General features: G+C 49.7%; 1 protein-coding gene across 1 annotated transcript in view; it reads left to right on the top strand.

Moving 5' to 3' along the window:
- The first annotated feature begins 118 nt into the window (after positions 1 to 118).
- LOC147596578 (zinc finger and BTB domain-containing protein 7C-like) overlaps positions 119 to 16,634 on the top strand; it is a 110,961-nt gene continuing 94,445 nt past the window's right edge. Inside the window, exon 1 of the mRNA XM_086769684.1 lies at positions 119 to 211. The gene's annotated coding sequence lies outside the window, so the exon portion shown is untranslated. The remainder of the gene's footprint in view (positions 212 to 16,634) is intronic.

Raw genomic sequence — 16,634 nt, 5'->3', positions numbered from 1 at the left:
AGGAATACGGGGCTGGCACGTGGAGCTGGGTTTTTTTTTTTTTTTAATTATAGGTTGTATAGTTTTTTTTACAGAAGACTGGACTAAAACCAACCTATCTTGTTTTGCCCAGGCTCCAACACTGACCCTACTGAGAGTCCCTGAGATACTGAACTCTATGGGAGCAGAGACCACTTGACTACACTCAGCACCTTTCAGGATCAGGCCCTAGGTAATTATTCTAATTCTCTGCCTGGATGACGGGTGAAATTTGATGTTCTGGGCTATGCAGACCATCTGAGATTACATTCCTAGTTGTCCATCCTATGAATCTGTGGATTTTTTCTCCCCCTGAAGGTTGTCACTTGACACTACAATAATAACCACTGTTCCCTCAAACCTAAAACAATATATCTCCTTTACTTCCAGAGGGGGAATCATAGAATCACAGGATGGTTTGGGTTGGAACCTTTCAAGGTCATCTAGTCCAATCCCCCTGCAAGGAGCAGGGGCATCTCCAACCAGATCAGGTTGCTCAGAGCCCTGACCAACCCGGTCTTGAATGTTTCCAGGGATGGGGCTTCCACCACCTCTCTGGGCAACCTGAATTGCTGGATCACTGTTCTGGCAATGGTCACCAGCTCTTCTGTTTGGGAAGTTGTCCTGTGTTCTGGTTTTGTTAGTGAGGGGGGGCCTAAGGTGGTAGCTTCTGTAGGAAACTGCTAGAAGTCGCTCCCCTTTGTTCAGTGGACTCGGCCGGGCCTAGGGCGGACCCGCTGCTGGCCAAGGCCGAGCCAATTGGTAGCAGAATGTCCCGTGATAACGCCTCTGCGATAACGTATTTAAGTAGGGGAAAACAGGAAAAAGAGGAGAAGATGTGAAGAAGCTGAGCGGGGGGGCAGAGAGGGGGAGGCACGAGCCTCATGGGCCTTGCAGGCCTCACCCTCTGGCCTCCCGCCGGGCAGCCGACTGGGCCCAACTCGGCCCGGCCTGGCTGCAAGAAGTGGAGAGGAGATGAGAAGTGAATAAGATGTAAAAAGGATCCTGAGAGACGTCTGCCAGCCTGTTGTGAGGAACGGCTGCAGACGCCAAGGTCAGTGAAGAAGGAGGGGGAGGAGTAATATGGCTCCTGGCCAAGATTCCTCTGCAACTCGTGGTGAAGACCATGGTGGAGCGGGTTGTCCCCCTGCAGCCCATGGAGGTCCATGGAGGAGCAGAGATCCACCTGCAGCCTGTGGAGGACCCCATGCCAGAGCAGGTGGAGGCCTGAAGGAGGCTGTGGCCCGTGGAGGGCCCGCTGGGACAGCTGTTCTAGAGGGACTGCACTCCGTGGAAGAGATGACCCACGCCGGAGCAGTTCCATGAAGGACTGTGGCCCGTGGGAGGGACCCCACGCTGGAGCAGAGGAGGAATGCGAGGAGTTCTTCCCCCGACGATGATACAGCAGCGTAAAACAACACGTGATGAACTGACCGCGACCCCCATTCCCTTTCCCCCCCCCCCCGTGCCGCTCGGGAGGGGAAGGTAGTAGAGATAATGTTAAGCTTGGGAAGAGGGAGGGGTGGGGGGAGGTTATCTTGTTCCCTGTCTCATTATCCTGCTGTTTGTAGTAATAAATGAATAGTTTTCCCCAAGTCGAGTCTGTTTTGCCCGTGACGGTAACTTTAAGGATTTCTCCCTGTCCTTATCTCAAACCTCGAGCCGTTTTTCTTATATCATCTCCCCCTGTTCTCTCGGAGGGTGGGGGGAGCGAGAGAGAGACTGCGTAGTCTGGTCCCGATCGGGGCTGAACTACGACATCCTGAACTTAACTTGCAGAAAGCTGTAAAAACAAACCAAAGAAAGAAAAAAAAAAAGGTTTTCACTCCCATCGGAAGTAATCAAAGGCCAAAAATACCAGTGTTGGTGAGGATGCCTGGTCAGGTCAGACTTTTAAAAAGGCCTCAAAACCTACAGCTGCAGGAACTTGCTTTTTAAAATAATTCTAACAACTGTTTTCTGCAGAAAAATAAATTGTAAAAATCTTATTCATGGCAGCTGCATTCTCTTCTTCAAACCTGGCCTCGTTGTTGTGCCTTTGAGAAACTTCCTCATTATTTTTAAAATATTTGTTCCCAGATGGACAGATGGAAATCAAAAGAGCCTAGAACCAAGCAGTGCCCTGCTCTGCATCCTCTTGGAGATGCAGTGTCAGCCTGGTGCCTTGCCCAGGGGGCCATGGGCAGGATTTGACCCAAGATTTATTCTTCCAGCCTAGCAAGGCCAGCTCAAACTCAGTGCCTGAGCTTGAGAAGCGAGGATCTTAGGGGTGAATTTTAAGAGGAGTAAGAAGGAAGCCAGCAGGATGCTCTGGATGTTAGTCTGAAACACTAAGGATGAAGGATTTCCTGTAGGGTTGGCTTCCTGAGTGAGATTATATTCCCTACTAAATTCTCTATACTGATAAAAGTATCACTCAACAGAGGGTTATTATTTCTAACCCTGTCTGTCAGATTTTTTTCCCAATAAATCGGTTAATAAAAACCAGCTTCCCACTGATTTCGACAGAGGTTAAAGCCCAGCTTTCAAGATCAGGGTGGATGGCGAGAGGGCAGATCATGTATCGCTGGCCGCTCTCCCAGAGCATCCTCTCTCCGTGCGGGAACAGAGGGCTAGTCTCCATCCCTTGCAGCTCTGTACGATGACATTTTCGGGACCCAGGCCTGAGGACTTTGACTGGGTTGTTTCCTGTTTTGACAATCTCAATTTCAAATACTCTGTACACAGCATTGTGCAGGGAATTAAAAAAAAAAACCCGTATCCTTCTCTCTTGAATATTGCAGTGGGGAGCTAAGCTCACGTTTCTAATGGGGCCGGCGAAGACACGGATGGTGAAATAGGCTCAGAAAGTGAAAGAGAGGAAAATGAAGAATGAGAAAGAAGAAATATGATCACCATCAGGGCTGCAGAGCAGTATTTTTTGCATCCACTCTGAATTTGTGGGGATGGGGTGCTTTCTCGGTGCTGAAGCTCGTACACTCTGTGTTTAAACTGCTGCTGTCAAAGCTTGGAGAGTAACTAAAACAAAAATGTCACAGGTCAAATGGATGTTTTCCAGTTGACTGGAGTGCAATGTAAATCCTGGGGAAGGAAATAACCCACCAAACATCCACCAGCACTGCATCCCCCATCCTGGTGCCAGCTACTGGTGGCAGGTCCTACTAGGACCTGCGATCCGGTGGCAGAGCTGGGCAGGGAGGCAGCTGCCTGCCTCTGCATCCTGAAACATTCCACGGGCAGCATCTTCTCCCCGATAAATTTTTGTGCAAATTTAACAGTATGAGATCCAGATTTGATCTAGGTCAGTGATTAGGAGGATCAAGAGGTTGCTTCAGGTGAGCATGGTAAGAGAGAAAACATCTACCTGTTGAGAAGCCTGGGCTGGAGGCTCATCATAAGCCCCTGCAATACATCTTCAGCTGATGCTGCGATAAATTCAGAGGATTTGGATAGGCAACACTCCTGGGGAGCATTAAGGCAAGCATGTCTCCGCCACTGCTTCGCAGCGTCCCTCGCAAAGTCCCCCTGAGGTTTCAGCATGGCCGATTGCTCTTCAATGTATTGTAACCTGAAAATAAGGATATATAAAGGCAAAATGTTCTGGGAACGATGCCAAGCCAAAGACATTGAATTATTAAGAGATCTGTATCTGGATAACGGATTTATGCTCTTCAACAACTTTTAAGAGAAAATACAGTGTTTGCAGGATCAGATAGGGATCATTCTAAGAAACAGAGCTCTCCTTTTTAAATAGTATTGCTTTTATTATTATTATTATTTTAGAATCATAGAATGGTTAGGGTTGGAAGGGACCTTCAAAGGTCATCTAGTCCAACCCCCCTGCAAGGAACAGGGACATCCCCGACTAGATCAGGTTGCTCAGAGCCTCATCCAGCCTGGCCTTGAATGTTTCCAGGGATAGGGCATCTACCACCACCTCTCTGGGCAACCTGTGCCAGTGCTTCACCATCCTCATTGTAAAAAGTTTTTTCCTAAGAGCTAATCTAAATCTACCTCCCTCTATTTTAAAACCATTACCCCTGGTCCTGTCACAACAGGCCCTACTGAAGAGTTTCTCCCCATCTTTCCTGTAGGCCCCCTTGAGGTACTGGAAGACCGCTATCAGGTCTCCCCGGAGCTTCCTCTTCTCCAGGCTGAACAGCCCCAACTCTCTCAGCCTGTCCTCATAGGAGAGGTGCTCCAGCCCTCTGATCATCTTTGTGGCCCTCCTCTGGACCCTCTCCAACTGGTCCATGTCCTTCTGATGTTGGGGGCTCCAGAACTGGACACAGTACTCCAGGTGGGGTCTCACCAGGGCAGAGTAGAGGGGGAGAATAACCTCCCTCGACCTGCTAGCCACACTCCTCTTGATGCAGCCCAGGATGCGGTTGGCCTTCTGGGCCGCAAGGGTGCATTGCCTGCTCATGTTGAGCTTCTCGTCCACCATCACTCCCAAGTCCTTCTCCTCAGGGCTGGTCTCGATCCATTTTCCGCCCAGCCTATATTTGTGCCTGGGATTGCCCCAACCCAGGTGCAGGACCTTGCACTTGGCCTGGTTGAACTTCATGAGGTTGGCACGGGCCCACCTCTCCAGCCTGTCCAGGTCCCTCTGGATTGCATCCCTCCCCTCCAGCGTGTCGATGGCACCACACAGCTTGGTGTCATTGGTGAACTTGCTGAGGGTGCACTCTATCCAACTGTCCATGTTGCCGACAAAGGTGTCAAACAGGGCCAGGCCCAGCACGGACCCCTGAGGGACGCCACTCGTGACCGGTCTCCACATGGACATTGAGCCGTTGACCACCACTCTCTGAGTGCGGCCATCCAGCCAACTCCTTATCCACTGAGTGGTCCGTCCACCAAACCTATGTCTCTCCAGTTTAGAGAGACATTATTTTAGTAATAATATTTCCTTAGTGAAGCCATATATGAGAACATTATTTGTGTAGGAACTGAAAATGAACCTGAAATGATCAGCGTATTTTTTAAATGCACTTTACAAGTCACTCAGTGTTGGAAAAGGTACAACTATCCCTCAAAGCATGGCTTGGGGGTAAAATAATTAGAAATCACACAAGCATAGCAAAGGAAGATTAGTGCTAAAATTAGAAGCCATATAGTTGTTTTTAGATTAGACTGGAATCTGAGCAGGCTGTTTTATTGTACCATGTTACTTAAGAAAATGCAAGGTGAGAGGTATGAATTGCATGCGTTTCATTGTGTTGCAATGGAAATGCTGGTGCTAATGTTAGGTGGGATGATCTATGAGATAATTTTCAGGGAAATCCTCATGGTGGAAGTACAATCCACCATGAAAGGTGATGAGCTGCTAAAGGAGCTGGGTTTGGTGGTGAGCTCTCTTCTTCCCACTCCTCGGGGACATCCAGTAAGGTTGATTTGCTCCTAGTTTTGTTTCAGGGTTGCAGTGGTCAAATGCCCACATTGCATCCAGAAACCATAGTGGGATGGCTGGGTGAGGAAGAGTTTGTATTCGCAGGTGGCATGGGTGAAATTCGGAGCTGCTATGGGTCCCGGGAACTGAGCTGGCTCTTTGGGGCCAGTTAGCAATGTTAGATTGGGCGTAGCCCATGTGACTTCATCACTTCATATATCTGCTGGAGCTCCTTATGCATGAACAGGAATGAATCCTGTATCATAGGAGGCCATGAAGATGATCAGAGGGCTGGAGCACCTCTCCTATGAGAACAGGCTGAGAGAGTTGGGGCTGTTCAGCCTGGAGAAGAGGAGGCTCCAGGGAGACCTTATAGTGGCCTTCCAATACCTTAGAAGGGGGCTTAGAAGAAAGATGGGGACAGACTTTTTAGTAGGGCCTGTAGCAACAGGACAAGGGGTAATGATTTTAAACTAAAAGAGGAGAGATTTAGACTAGATATAAGGAAGAAATTGTTTACACTGAGGGTGGTGAGGCACTGGAACAGGTTGCCTAGAGAGGTGGTGGATGACCCATCCCTGGAGACATTCAAGGCCAGGTTGGACAGGGCTATGAGCAACCTGATCTGGTTGGAGATGTCCCTGCTCCTTGCAGGGGACGATGGACTAGATGGTCTTTAAAGGTCCCTTCCAACCCAAACCATTCCATGATTCTATGATCTGTCATGGAGGCTGTGTGATATCTGGAAAGCGTGTAACACAGTGAGACCCACCTTTACTTTCAGCTTTACTTTGTCGGCTCGTAGAGGTGCACGTCTCTGATGCTGGTTTTCGTCCCCATTACACCATTAGTTTCCAAGGGTCCTCTTTTGATTAACACCCATGCCAATTAAGCCTCTTGCAAGGTGTGTGGTGTTTTGGGGACAGGGACGTACCTGGTGTGCCTTGGTTCATCTGCTGGGGACACAACACGGCTGGGGATTTACTTCTCCCTATGTGGAGGTGCTGGGAGCATCTCCTCGCTGTGGTGGGTTGGGATGCAAGGATCTGCCACCACACTGGACAGTGGATGGTTTTTTGGGAAAGAAGGAGCCAAAAATGTGTCCCATTTGGTGTGCGAGGGCTCATAGTGTAGCTGGAGAAGGATGGAGAGGGGGACAAGAAGAGGTGGTACGGGCCATCTTCAATGTGAAGAGTGGCTGGACAGACTAAGTCCTTCAGTTGTGGATGCCAGAAGGGGAGGAAAAGGTTAATTGCATTTTTTTTTTTTTTCAAAGAGGAAATAAATGTACCTACCCCACCCTAAGGGGACTGCATAAATCTGTCAGCCCTCGGTGGGTGAGGGCAGGCAGCTGGGCTGCATTGAGGAAGTCACCCTTGGGAGGGAAAGGGGTTGGGGGCATGGAGGGGGAGGGGGTCTTGGCTGCCTGCTTGCCTGCTGGGTGTTGCAGGCAGGGAGGAGGATGCTGTACAGGGCTATATTTGGAGAGCCCAGGCTGTGACGTTTTCTGCAGAGCCATGGGGATTTGTGATGAATGAATCTTACTTGGGGTTGGAATAAAAGATCTGCAGCAAAGCCTCATTTTAGGGTTCGAAAATGAGCTGCGGGGTGAGGAAGGAGATCTCAGACCTTCTCCCATGTGACCTGGGTCCTTTGCTGCACCAGGTCCCTGCTAATGAAGATAACCAGATTCCAGCAGCCTCCTGGCTTCGCTGGAGGACCACGCTGGGTTGACGTTGGGTTTGTTGTATCGCCTCCATCCCAGCAGAGAAAGGAGGATGGGACGCAGATCGAGATGTGTTGGAAACCTGCATTTTCCTCGCTCCTCCATCTGTGTTTCTGTGCCACTTGTGCTCCAACTGGGTCGGGCTGATGTCATGGAAAGACTTCCTCTCGCAGGCAGTGGTCTCGCATGCTGTCATCCCACAGCGGGGGTTTGAAGGTGTGCAGACAGCTTTGCTGTTTCCCTTCCCGTCTGCCTTGCACTGAGGCTGGCCGGCTCTGCTTTCCAAGCAGGGGTGCCTCAAAGGGATGGTTGAGTGGCAGCAGTAGCGGAGGCAGGTTCTCCATGATGACCCAACTTTGTGTGGGTGTTTTGATACCGCTTCTGAATTAATGCTCAAAGGAATATGTAAAGACCCACCGTTTTAAATTTCTTTGTGAGATGATTACAATAAAAATAAAGTCTCGTATGGGGAGCCATAAGGTCAAAGCGAAGTAGAATCACAGAATCATTGAGGTTGGAAAAGACCCTTAAGATCATCAAGTCCAACCGTAAACCTACCACTGCCAAGTCCACCACTAAACCATGTCCATAAGCTCCACATCTACATGTTTTTTGAACACCTCCAGGGATGGTGACTTCACCACTTCCCTGGGCAGCCTGTTCCAATGCTTAACCACTCTTTCAGTAAAGAATTGTTTCCTAATATCCAATCTAAACCTCCCTTGCCGCAACTTGAGGCCATTTCCTCTCATTCTATCACTTGTTACTTGGGAAAAGAGACCAAGATCCACCTCACTACAACCTCCTTTCAGGTAGCTGTAAAGAGGATAAGTAGCGGGGTTATGTCTTGAAACAACTCAAAGCAACTTTCAAGCTTCTTGTCTTGTTGAGCTTCAAGGCATTTAAATTCAAAGTTGGGACTAGTGTGAGTAACCTGTATTCATCTTTTGAGCGTAGTAGAAGGCAAGTCAACTCTGGAGGCTCAGAGGGCCAGGATGGAAGGTGGAGTTGGTTTTGGTGCTGGTGGTGTGTTTGAGGTGGATTTACATCCTCACACTCTTAGCCAGATGGATGCTTTGCCCATGGTTCTCTTTTCAGCTGAATGCTGTGGTAGGGACAGGAGGGAAGACATTAGGAAGGCAAGAAATGGATTTCTAATCCAAAGCCAGCACCACTTGGTCTAGGAGAGCATTGGTGGAGGCTCACTGGTGTCTTCCAGTGGAGGGGCAGATCTACTGAGCCTGGGCGTCCTCATGAGGGCTGTGGGAAGATGCGATGCCTGATGGTGAGGCACAGCTCTGGGGTAGAGGGGGCTCTCCCTGCCCCCTCCAGCATGGCTCTCGGGCAAGGGGCTCATCTGGATTTAGCAGAATGGGTTTCCTTGCCTCCTGTCTGGGATTCACTATCTGTTGGAGTTTTAAATATCACTTCATTCTCACTCCCTATATCCCATGCCCCTGTCCCAGATGTATTTGTTTAAGTGGCTTTAATTAACTTACATTTTCCTGTGCATGACAGCTCCTTGAGGTTTTGGTAGCTGTTTTCTGTCCTTCCACAGTTGTCACTGACGTGTAGCACTTTCCCAGTAGACTGGCCTTCAAGCCTACCGTGTTTTTTTCCCTGCTCTGTGGAATTATTTTAACATACTGGAAGGAAACGGTTTCCATGTGAGCCTTGTTACACACACTCAATTGATTATTAGGTGTGATTTTCCTGATCCCTGCTGGTATCTATGAGGATTTTGAGTGAGGAAGCTGAAGGGGCATAGGATGATGGTTTAGGTCAGATAGATTTGTCTTCATGAGTGACAAGACAGATAACTCCAGAGTGGCATGGCTACAGGTGTTATCATTTGGGTGTTTCCTCAAGAGTGATGGTTAATGTCTTGCCACTACTGATCCATCACAGTGTTATCTGCAGGATTTATAGATCTTCTTGTGCCTTTCTAGCAACAGCAAGTTCACTTTTCCGGAGCTAAGAGCTACATATCTGCTCCCTGGTTGCAGCAGCCATAGTGGTCATGTCAGCAAACCTCTGCTCTCCTGGGTTTGTTTGCTTTTAAATCCAATATTAGGAATAATCTCTGCTTGTTATTGTGTAGTTTTGCACTTCCCCAGTGGAGGAAGGTGTGATAGATGGGAGCAAGCCCGATGTTTGAGTCCTCTCCCAAGGGAAGGCATCAGCAGATGAAGGCAAGACAAGCCCTGATCCTACCTTCCCGAAAATCACTGTAAGAAATGTGAGCAGGAGGATGGCAGGGAGCAAGGAAGGACTCAGATCTTGAAGTAAAATCTCTTTGAGAAAAAAAAAAAAAAAGCAGTAATAAATCCAACACAGGTGGGATTTTCTGCAGGAACGTGAGTGACATGATTCCCTTGACTCCAGTGGGCTTCTCCAAGACACTGCCCTATTCGAGGCAACACAGACTTTCAGTGAGGCTCAGGCTCTCAACTTTCTCTGTTAGTTGACAGAAACGGAGTTTTCAGCTGAGCAGAATATTTTCTGGCCAAATGAGATTCATCCGTCTGCGTTTAGATACCTAGAGGGTAGCCACCTCTTCCCTAGTTGCCCAGACTGCTTTCACCATCAATGAAGAGCAGCAAGTACAATTTCAGTGATGTGGTTTCTTTTCTCCCAAGGTAGATATGTAGCTGAGATCAGCTGGATCTTGCTGTAGCTTCTCTCCTTTGCTGATGGACTCTAGCTAACTAGCCCAGTCTAGATAACTAGCATTTTTCTGCAGGTACATGAGGAGTCTGTGACTCTGGGTGTCTCCTTCCCACCACGCATTTCAGTATCTTGACATAAAACTGAATGGCTAGAAGGAGAATTATCCCCAAAAGGCAGCGTGGAATGGGTTTTGCGTACCCGATGTCGTGTGCTCTGGTGTTCCACCATGACTGGGCTCTGTGGTTGCACTGCAGGTCCTGATGCCATTTTTTAGATGGCAAAGGGGCCAGTCTGTCATTTCATTACTATTGAGACACCTCAGATGCTCAGACTGGGATGGGAAGGAAGCCCTTCATAGTTTTTCTCCTGATCTTCACTGAAGCCAGGGTTCACCCTCATTTCTGTCTGACAACACAGCAGTGTTTGCCTGCAGCTCTATACTTTTCTTGCTGTTATTAAACCTGCTAGAAAAATGCTTCTGGCACCTTCCTCATTCACTAATGTGTCTGGTGAAGTCAAAGACTCTTGTGAGCATATGAAGGGAATGGGCAGAGTCCTCTGGGAGGAGCCTGGGGTTGCCTGGGCATGAGGAGATGCGAGATGAGCTCTTCCCCAGGCTTAGGCTCGTTCGTTAAAGCTGAATCACAGAAAAGGTGGTTTATGATGTTTGATTTTCAGATATGCCAAGAAGATGAAAAAAAGCTGATTGCAAAAGTCCTGGCCGTTTGTAGCCGGTTCGTAGGATTCCTATGCACAAAATTTACCCAACATATAATATTTAAAAACACAACAGTAGTTATTGCTCTATTATAGCCTTGCATAAGCAGTTCCTAGCATAAGCAGTTGCCAGCGTATTGTTTTCCCTTTGTGAGAGTCTTACCAACCCGACTAAGCCGGAGACACTGCTGAGCAGGAGGATGATGATCAGCAGGGTCAGAGCAGAGAAGGGAGGTAGGTGCAGCACCCTCAGGGCGTCCCCTGTTGTTCATACAGTGTGCTCTGGGTCCTTTCTCTCTCCCTCTGCTCCGAGCCGCCTCTGTTTATCCCCTCAGCAGATTCAGTGGCAGAGTACTGACCAGGTGTTGGTGCACGCGTGGCCAGCACATGCAACAAGGCCTGCCAAGTACGTGCCCTGCTGGCTAACAGCGGTTCCCGGATGACAGCAACATCCTGCTCAATAACAACCCTCCTAGCTCCCCTCTCTGAGATAACACCCCTCCTAGCTCCCCTCTCCAAGGTCGCGTTCTCACAGCTGTGTGCAGCTTGTAATTTCCCACAGTGGCCCTACACAGACCATCACTGAAATCCCTCACATATGCCACCGCATGGTCTGTGGTTGGGACACTGTGGTATTCCACAACCTGTGCAGTGTGAAGCTGTATCAACAGTAGTCCGAACGATACTAACTAGACATGGTATACAGCAAACCAGGCATAGCAAACAAAAACCATCTACACACAAAATCAACAGTAACTGTTTTAACCAACCCCACCCCCATGTCCATCCAGTGAACAGGTTCCATCCAGTTGCTTCCACTAATTGCTGGTCCAATCAGTGTATCTCTTGCAATTGTGCATGGATGGACTTCGAGTGGTCACTTAAGTTCATGCAACACAAACTGTCCAAGTCCTCACATCCATGTCCATGAGCTAGGAGTAAAAAGTCAATAGCAGCGCGATTTTGAAGCATAGCATGGCGTATACTATCTACAGCAAGTAACAAATCAGAAAAAGCTACACTAGTAGCGTTACTAGTAGATTTGAAATAGGTACAATTGTCTGCGTCCAATGTTCCCAGGATTCAAAGTTCTTGTGGGGGTAATGCAGGTGATTTACCCAGATACGGCAGCCAGCTGTCCCACTGGTTTATAAGTTCAGGCAACCCCTGGTGTTTTTACGAGTTCAGGCAACTGTGTAGCTGTGTTGGTGAACTCACTTGCGGTGAGGGGTACTCCTACCAAGCTTGTTGTAAATGGGTTCAGGAGAGTCGCTGTGCTGAGACCAAGGGTATCTTGTCCGGTCACCTTTGCCATTGTCACCCATACATTTTACTCATGGGGGAAATGTGTGTGCATAAACCTGTCAAAACAAAAAATAGAAAAAAACAAGGTTAACATGCCCCCCCCACCCCCCTCCTTTTGTCTTTTTTTCTTATTTTTTTATCCTCTGCATTGTAATTGCTGCGCAGGTACACGCAACCAGTTCGATTCACCTGTAAGGGCAATGGTGATGGCCTGTGAATCATCATCAGCAGCCACCACTTCAGCTGCAACTGGTCCTGGCTGCCCAGGGGGGTGATACCAGACACGTGCACCTGCAATCATTTGCGATACAGGGTTGGGTTCAATGTGGAGTGGGGGCATCATCCAAAAATACACAGATGCCAAAAGGCCTGCAGGGATACTCTGACTTGTTGGTGCAGTGTTGCGCAGGCCTAAGCAGATAGGCCATCGATTGCTACTGTGTATTGGATTTATTATATTAAAACCGCTGACAACATTGTTTGGATGTAATGTGAAAATGAAAAACACCGTCTGTTCTGCTTGTACAGATATTTTTATGTCCAGAGGGAACCACTGAACTTATCCGCCTGCAACTGTTAATGTTTGTGCAGAGTAAAGATATAAGAGTCCCCGCTCGGTGGTCAATGTAAATTGAGTGCCACTCTCGTATTGCACCAGAGTGAGCGGTACTTTTATTGGCCTGGCTTGGTAATTTTTCATCAATTGGAGGGGCATTTTATCTCCTGTCACCACGTGATTATTCAGCACATGCACGGCGGTGGGCAGATGATCTACCCATTGCATGCATTTTGTACCTCCTAATCTATGCAGTTGCTGTTTCAATAGGCCATTAAGGCATCCCACCAATCCTGCACCCTGTGGGTGGTAGGGTAAATGCCACACCCACTGTATCTCTCTTTCCGCGGCCCAATTTGCTACTTCATGATTTCTAAAATGAGGACCGTTGTCTGATTGCATTTCGATTGTTGTTCCAATCAGCGTATTGTTTTCCCTTTGTGAGAGTCTTACCACCCCAACTAAGCCGGAGACACCGCCGAGCAGGAGGATGATGATCAGCAGGGTCAGAGCAGAGAAGGGAGGTAGGTGCAGCACCCTCAGGGCGTCCCCTGTTGTTTGTAGAGTGTGCTCTGGGTCCTTTCTCTCTCTTCCACTCTGAGCCGCCTCTGTTTATCCCCTCAGCAGATTCAGTGGCAGAGTACTGACCAGGTGTTGATGCACGCGTGGCCAGCGCATGCAGCAAGGCCTGCCAAGTACGTGCCCTGCTGGCTAACAGCGGTTCCCGGATGACAGCAACATCCTGCTCAATAACAACCCTCCTAGCTCCCCTCTCCAAGGTCGCATTCTCACAGCTGTGTGCAGCTTGTAATTTCCCACAGTGGCCCTACAAGGACCAGCACTGAAATCCCTCATACACACCTTTTTAAAGCAATATTTGTTGGGCATTTATTGAATATGCTGTAATACAGGCTGTAGTAGCATCTACTTTCTATATTAACAGAGGACTTGCAAATAGCACTTTGGAAGCAATCTCCAAGATTATTTGAAAACTAGAGAGCAAATTCCATTTGGTGAATGATTCATGACATGAGTTTGCATATCAACTGTTCTTTTTCCTTTCTTTGTCAAATTTATTCTCTTCAGTGATATTATGCAGGAGGCACACAAACACTGGAACCATCCTGGAAGCATTTATGTGCCAGGACTGCACTACTCATCACAGAAGGGGCAGAGCTGGAGGGCATCCTCATCTAATGCAGATCGTTTTTATTTTGGAGCTGTTGAAACTTGGACCAGGGGCTGGAGGTGGGCTGCAGTGGAAGATAAAAATAGGAACTCAGTGTGTAATCTTCTGTTACAGTCAGTGGATGCCGGCTCTCTTGCCAGCAAACCAACCCAGGACGCACCGTAGCCCCGCCCCGGGGAAAGCAGAGCATCGCACGGATACCGTCAAGCCAAGCCTTCAATTTACTGCTGCGCAACACAGGGTTAAATACCCGTACACCCACTACGCACGCGAACGCACCCGCCCCCTGCGCCCATGGACCTATCCGCGCCTAGCGCGCGAATGGCCGCGGACCGCCCCTCCTGTGTACGTGCAGCCCCGGTCGCAGCCCTTCCCGCGCACGTGCAGCCCAGCCCCGCTTGTAGCCTTGTTGCTAGGCTGTAAGTTCTGCCTTGCAACACCCACCTGTTTGCTAACGTTACCCCACAAGTGGACATTTGATCAGTGGAGTCTGGAGAGTGTTTTATGCCCTCAAATAGATACTGATGTATGAGGAACTAAATGGCTCTCCAGACACCCCAAACTGTGATGACTGCACCCCCATGGACTGCAATAAGAGCTGGGACAGCCACCACACATGTAGATCATGATTCAGCTGCTAGACATAAGTGTTTAGTTTTACCCTGAGACGTATTGCTTAGTCTCCAGCTGTCAATCAAGAGGGATGGAAGTCCATGGTTGTATCTGGCAAAGCCACGCACAGGTCTTGGACAGCTTAGGGAGTCTAACGTGGCAATGGGAACCTGCGTTTGGGCAAGTAAATCCAAGATTTACATGTGGGCACCCCAACTGAGATGCCTTAATCAGGAGCTGAATCCTACCCAGCATGCCAGGGACTGGTACAGATTTATCAGGCTGTCTCCGAGGATCACCATCTGGCATGGACCTAGGGAAGGGCATGCCCATGGTCCGTGCTGCTGGATGTCAGACCAGGGCCACACTGTTCTTCAGGTGAGCTAAATTTGAACTGCTAGCTGGTCAAGGCTAGAGCACGGATGGACTCCTTGGGGGAGCCGTGCGAGGTAGCCCGACCGGCTCGTGTGATAACTAGTGCTATTGTCGTAGTTCAGCCCCGATCAGGACCAGACTACGCAGTCTCTCTCTCACTCCCCCCACCCTCCGAGAGAATAGGAGGAGATGATATAAGAAAAAACAGCTCAAGGTTTGAGATAAGGACGGGGAGAAATCCTTAAAGTTACCGTCACGGGCAAAACAGACTCGACTTGGGGAAAACTATTCATTTATTACTACAAACAGCAGGATAATGAGACAGAGAACAAGATAACCTCCCCCCACCCCTCCCTCTTCCCAAGCTTAACATTATCTCTACTACCTTCCCCTCCTGAGTGGCGCAGGGGGGAAGAGGGAATGGGGGGTGCGGTCAGTTCATCACATGCTGTTTCACGCTGCTGCTTCATGGTCGGGGGAAGAACTCCTCACATTCCTCCCCTGCTCCATCGTGGGGTCCCTCCCACGGGCCACAGTCCTTCATGGAACTGCTCCGGCGTGGGTCATCTCTTCCACGGGTGCAGTCCCTCTAGAACAGCTGTCCCAGCGGGCCCTCCACGGGCCACAGCTGCCTTCAGGCATCCACCTCCCCCGGTACGGGGTCCTTCATGGGCTCCAAGTGGATCTCTGCCCCTCCGTGGACCTCCATGGGCTGCAGGGGGACAACCTGCTCCACCATGGTTGTCACCACAGGCTGCAGGGGAATCTTGGCCAGGAGCCATATTACTCCTCCCCCTCCTTCTTCACTGACCTTGGCGTCTGCAGCCGTTCCTCACAACAGGCTGGTAGATGTCTCTCAGGATCTTTTTTACATCTTATTCACTTCTCATCTCCTCTCCACTTCTTGCAGCTGGGCTGGGCCGAGTCAGGCCCAGTCGGCTGCCTGGCGAGAGGCCAGAGGGTGAGGCCTGCAAGGCCCATGAGGCCTGCGCCTCCCCCTCTGTGCCTCTGCCCCTGCTCAGCTTCTTCACATCTTCTCTTCTCTTTTTTTTTTTTTTCTGTTTTCCCATTCTTAAATACGTTACCGCAGAGGCGTTATCACGGGACATTCTGCTACCAATCAGCTCGGCTTTGGCCAGCAGTGGATCCGCCCTAGGCCTGGCCAAGTCCCCTGAACAAAGGGGAGCGACTTCTAGCAGTTTCCTACAGAAGCTACCACCTTAGGCTCCCCCTCACTAAACAAAACCACGACAGCTACCAAGAAAAAGAGACGAGTGGTAGTAGTGGGTGACTCCCTCCTGAGAGGTACGGAGGCACCCATCTGCCGCCCCGATGCGCTCTCTAGGGAGGTATGCTGTCTCCCAGGGGCTCATATCAGGGAGGTCACCGAGAGACTACCTAGCCTCATAGGGCCCACGGACTATTATCCACTGCTGGTGTTTCATGTGGGGGCCAGCGACACAGCTGGCAGCAGCCTGAGAAACATCAAAAGGGATTTCAGGGCTCTGGGTTCAACAGTCAAAGGCTCTGGGGCGCAGGTGGTATTCTCGTCAATCCTCCATGTCGAAGGGCAGGGACCTGAAAGGGCCAGACATATCTGGCAGGTCAACTCGTGGCTCAGGGAGTGGTGCTACAGCCAGGGCTGTGGGTATCTCGACCATGGGGCGTGCTTTGAGAAGCCCGGGCTGCTAGGGGCGGATGGCATGCACCTAACAGAGAGGGGGAAGAGTGTGCTTGGACAAAGACTTGCCAGGCTCGTCCGGAGGGCTTTAAACTAGTGTTGCTGGGGGAGGGGGAGCACAGTTCAGCCCACTGCTGTCAGCATGGCGCCAGTGCCAGCACCGAGGGTCCAGAAGCTGAGGAAGGATCGCAGGTATGTGCAAATGAACCTAAACTGCGGTCCAATAGAACCCCTGTCGCTCCAGCCAGCAAGTCGGCTTTGCTCGGGGCCCAGCTGAGGTGTCTCTATACCAATGCACGCAGCGTGGGGAATAAACAGGAAGAGCTGGAGATGCTTGCACACGAGCAGGGCTACGACCTTGTTGGCATCACAGAGACGTGGTGGGACGACTCG

The sequence above is a fragment of the Chlamydotis macqueenii genome, chromosome W (assembly GCF_036417535.1).
Source record: "Chlamydotis macqueenii isolate bChlMac1 chromosome W, bChlMac1.mat, whole genome shotgun sequence".
NCBI lineage: Eukaryota > Metazoa > Chordata > Aves > Otidiformes > Otididae > Chlamydotis > Chlamydotis macqueenii.
Note: the sequence above shows the minus strand (reverse complement) of the source record. Positions and strands in the feature narration are given on the sequence as shown.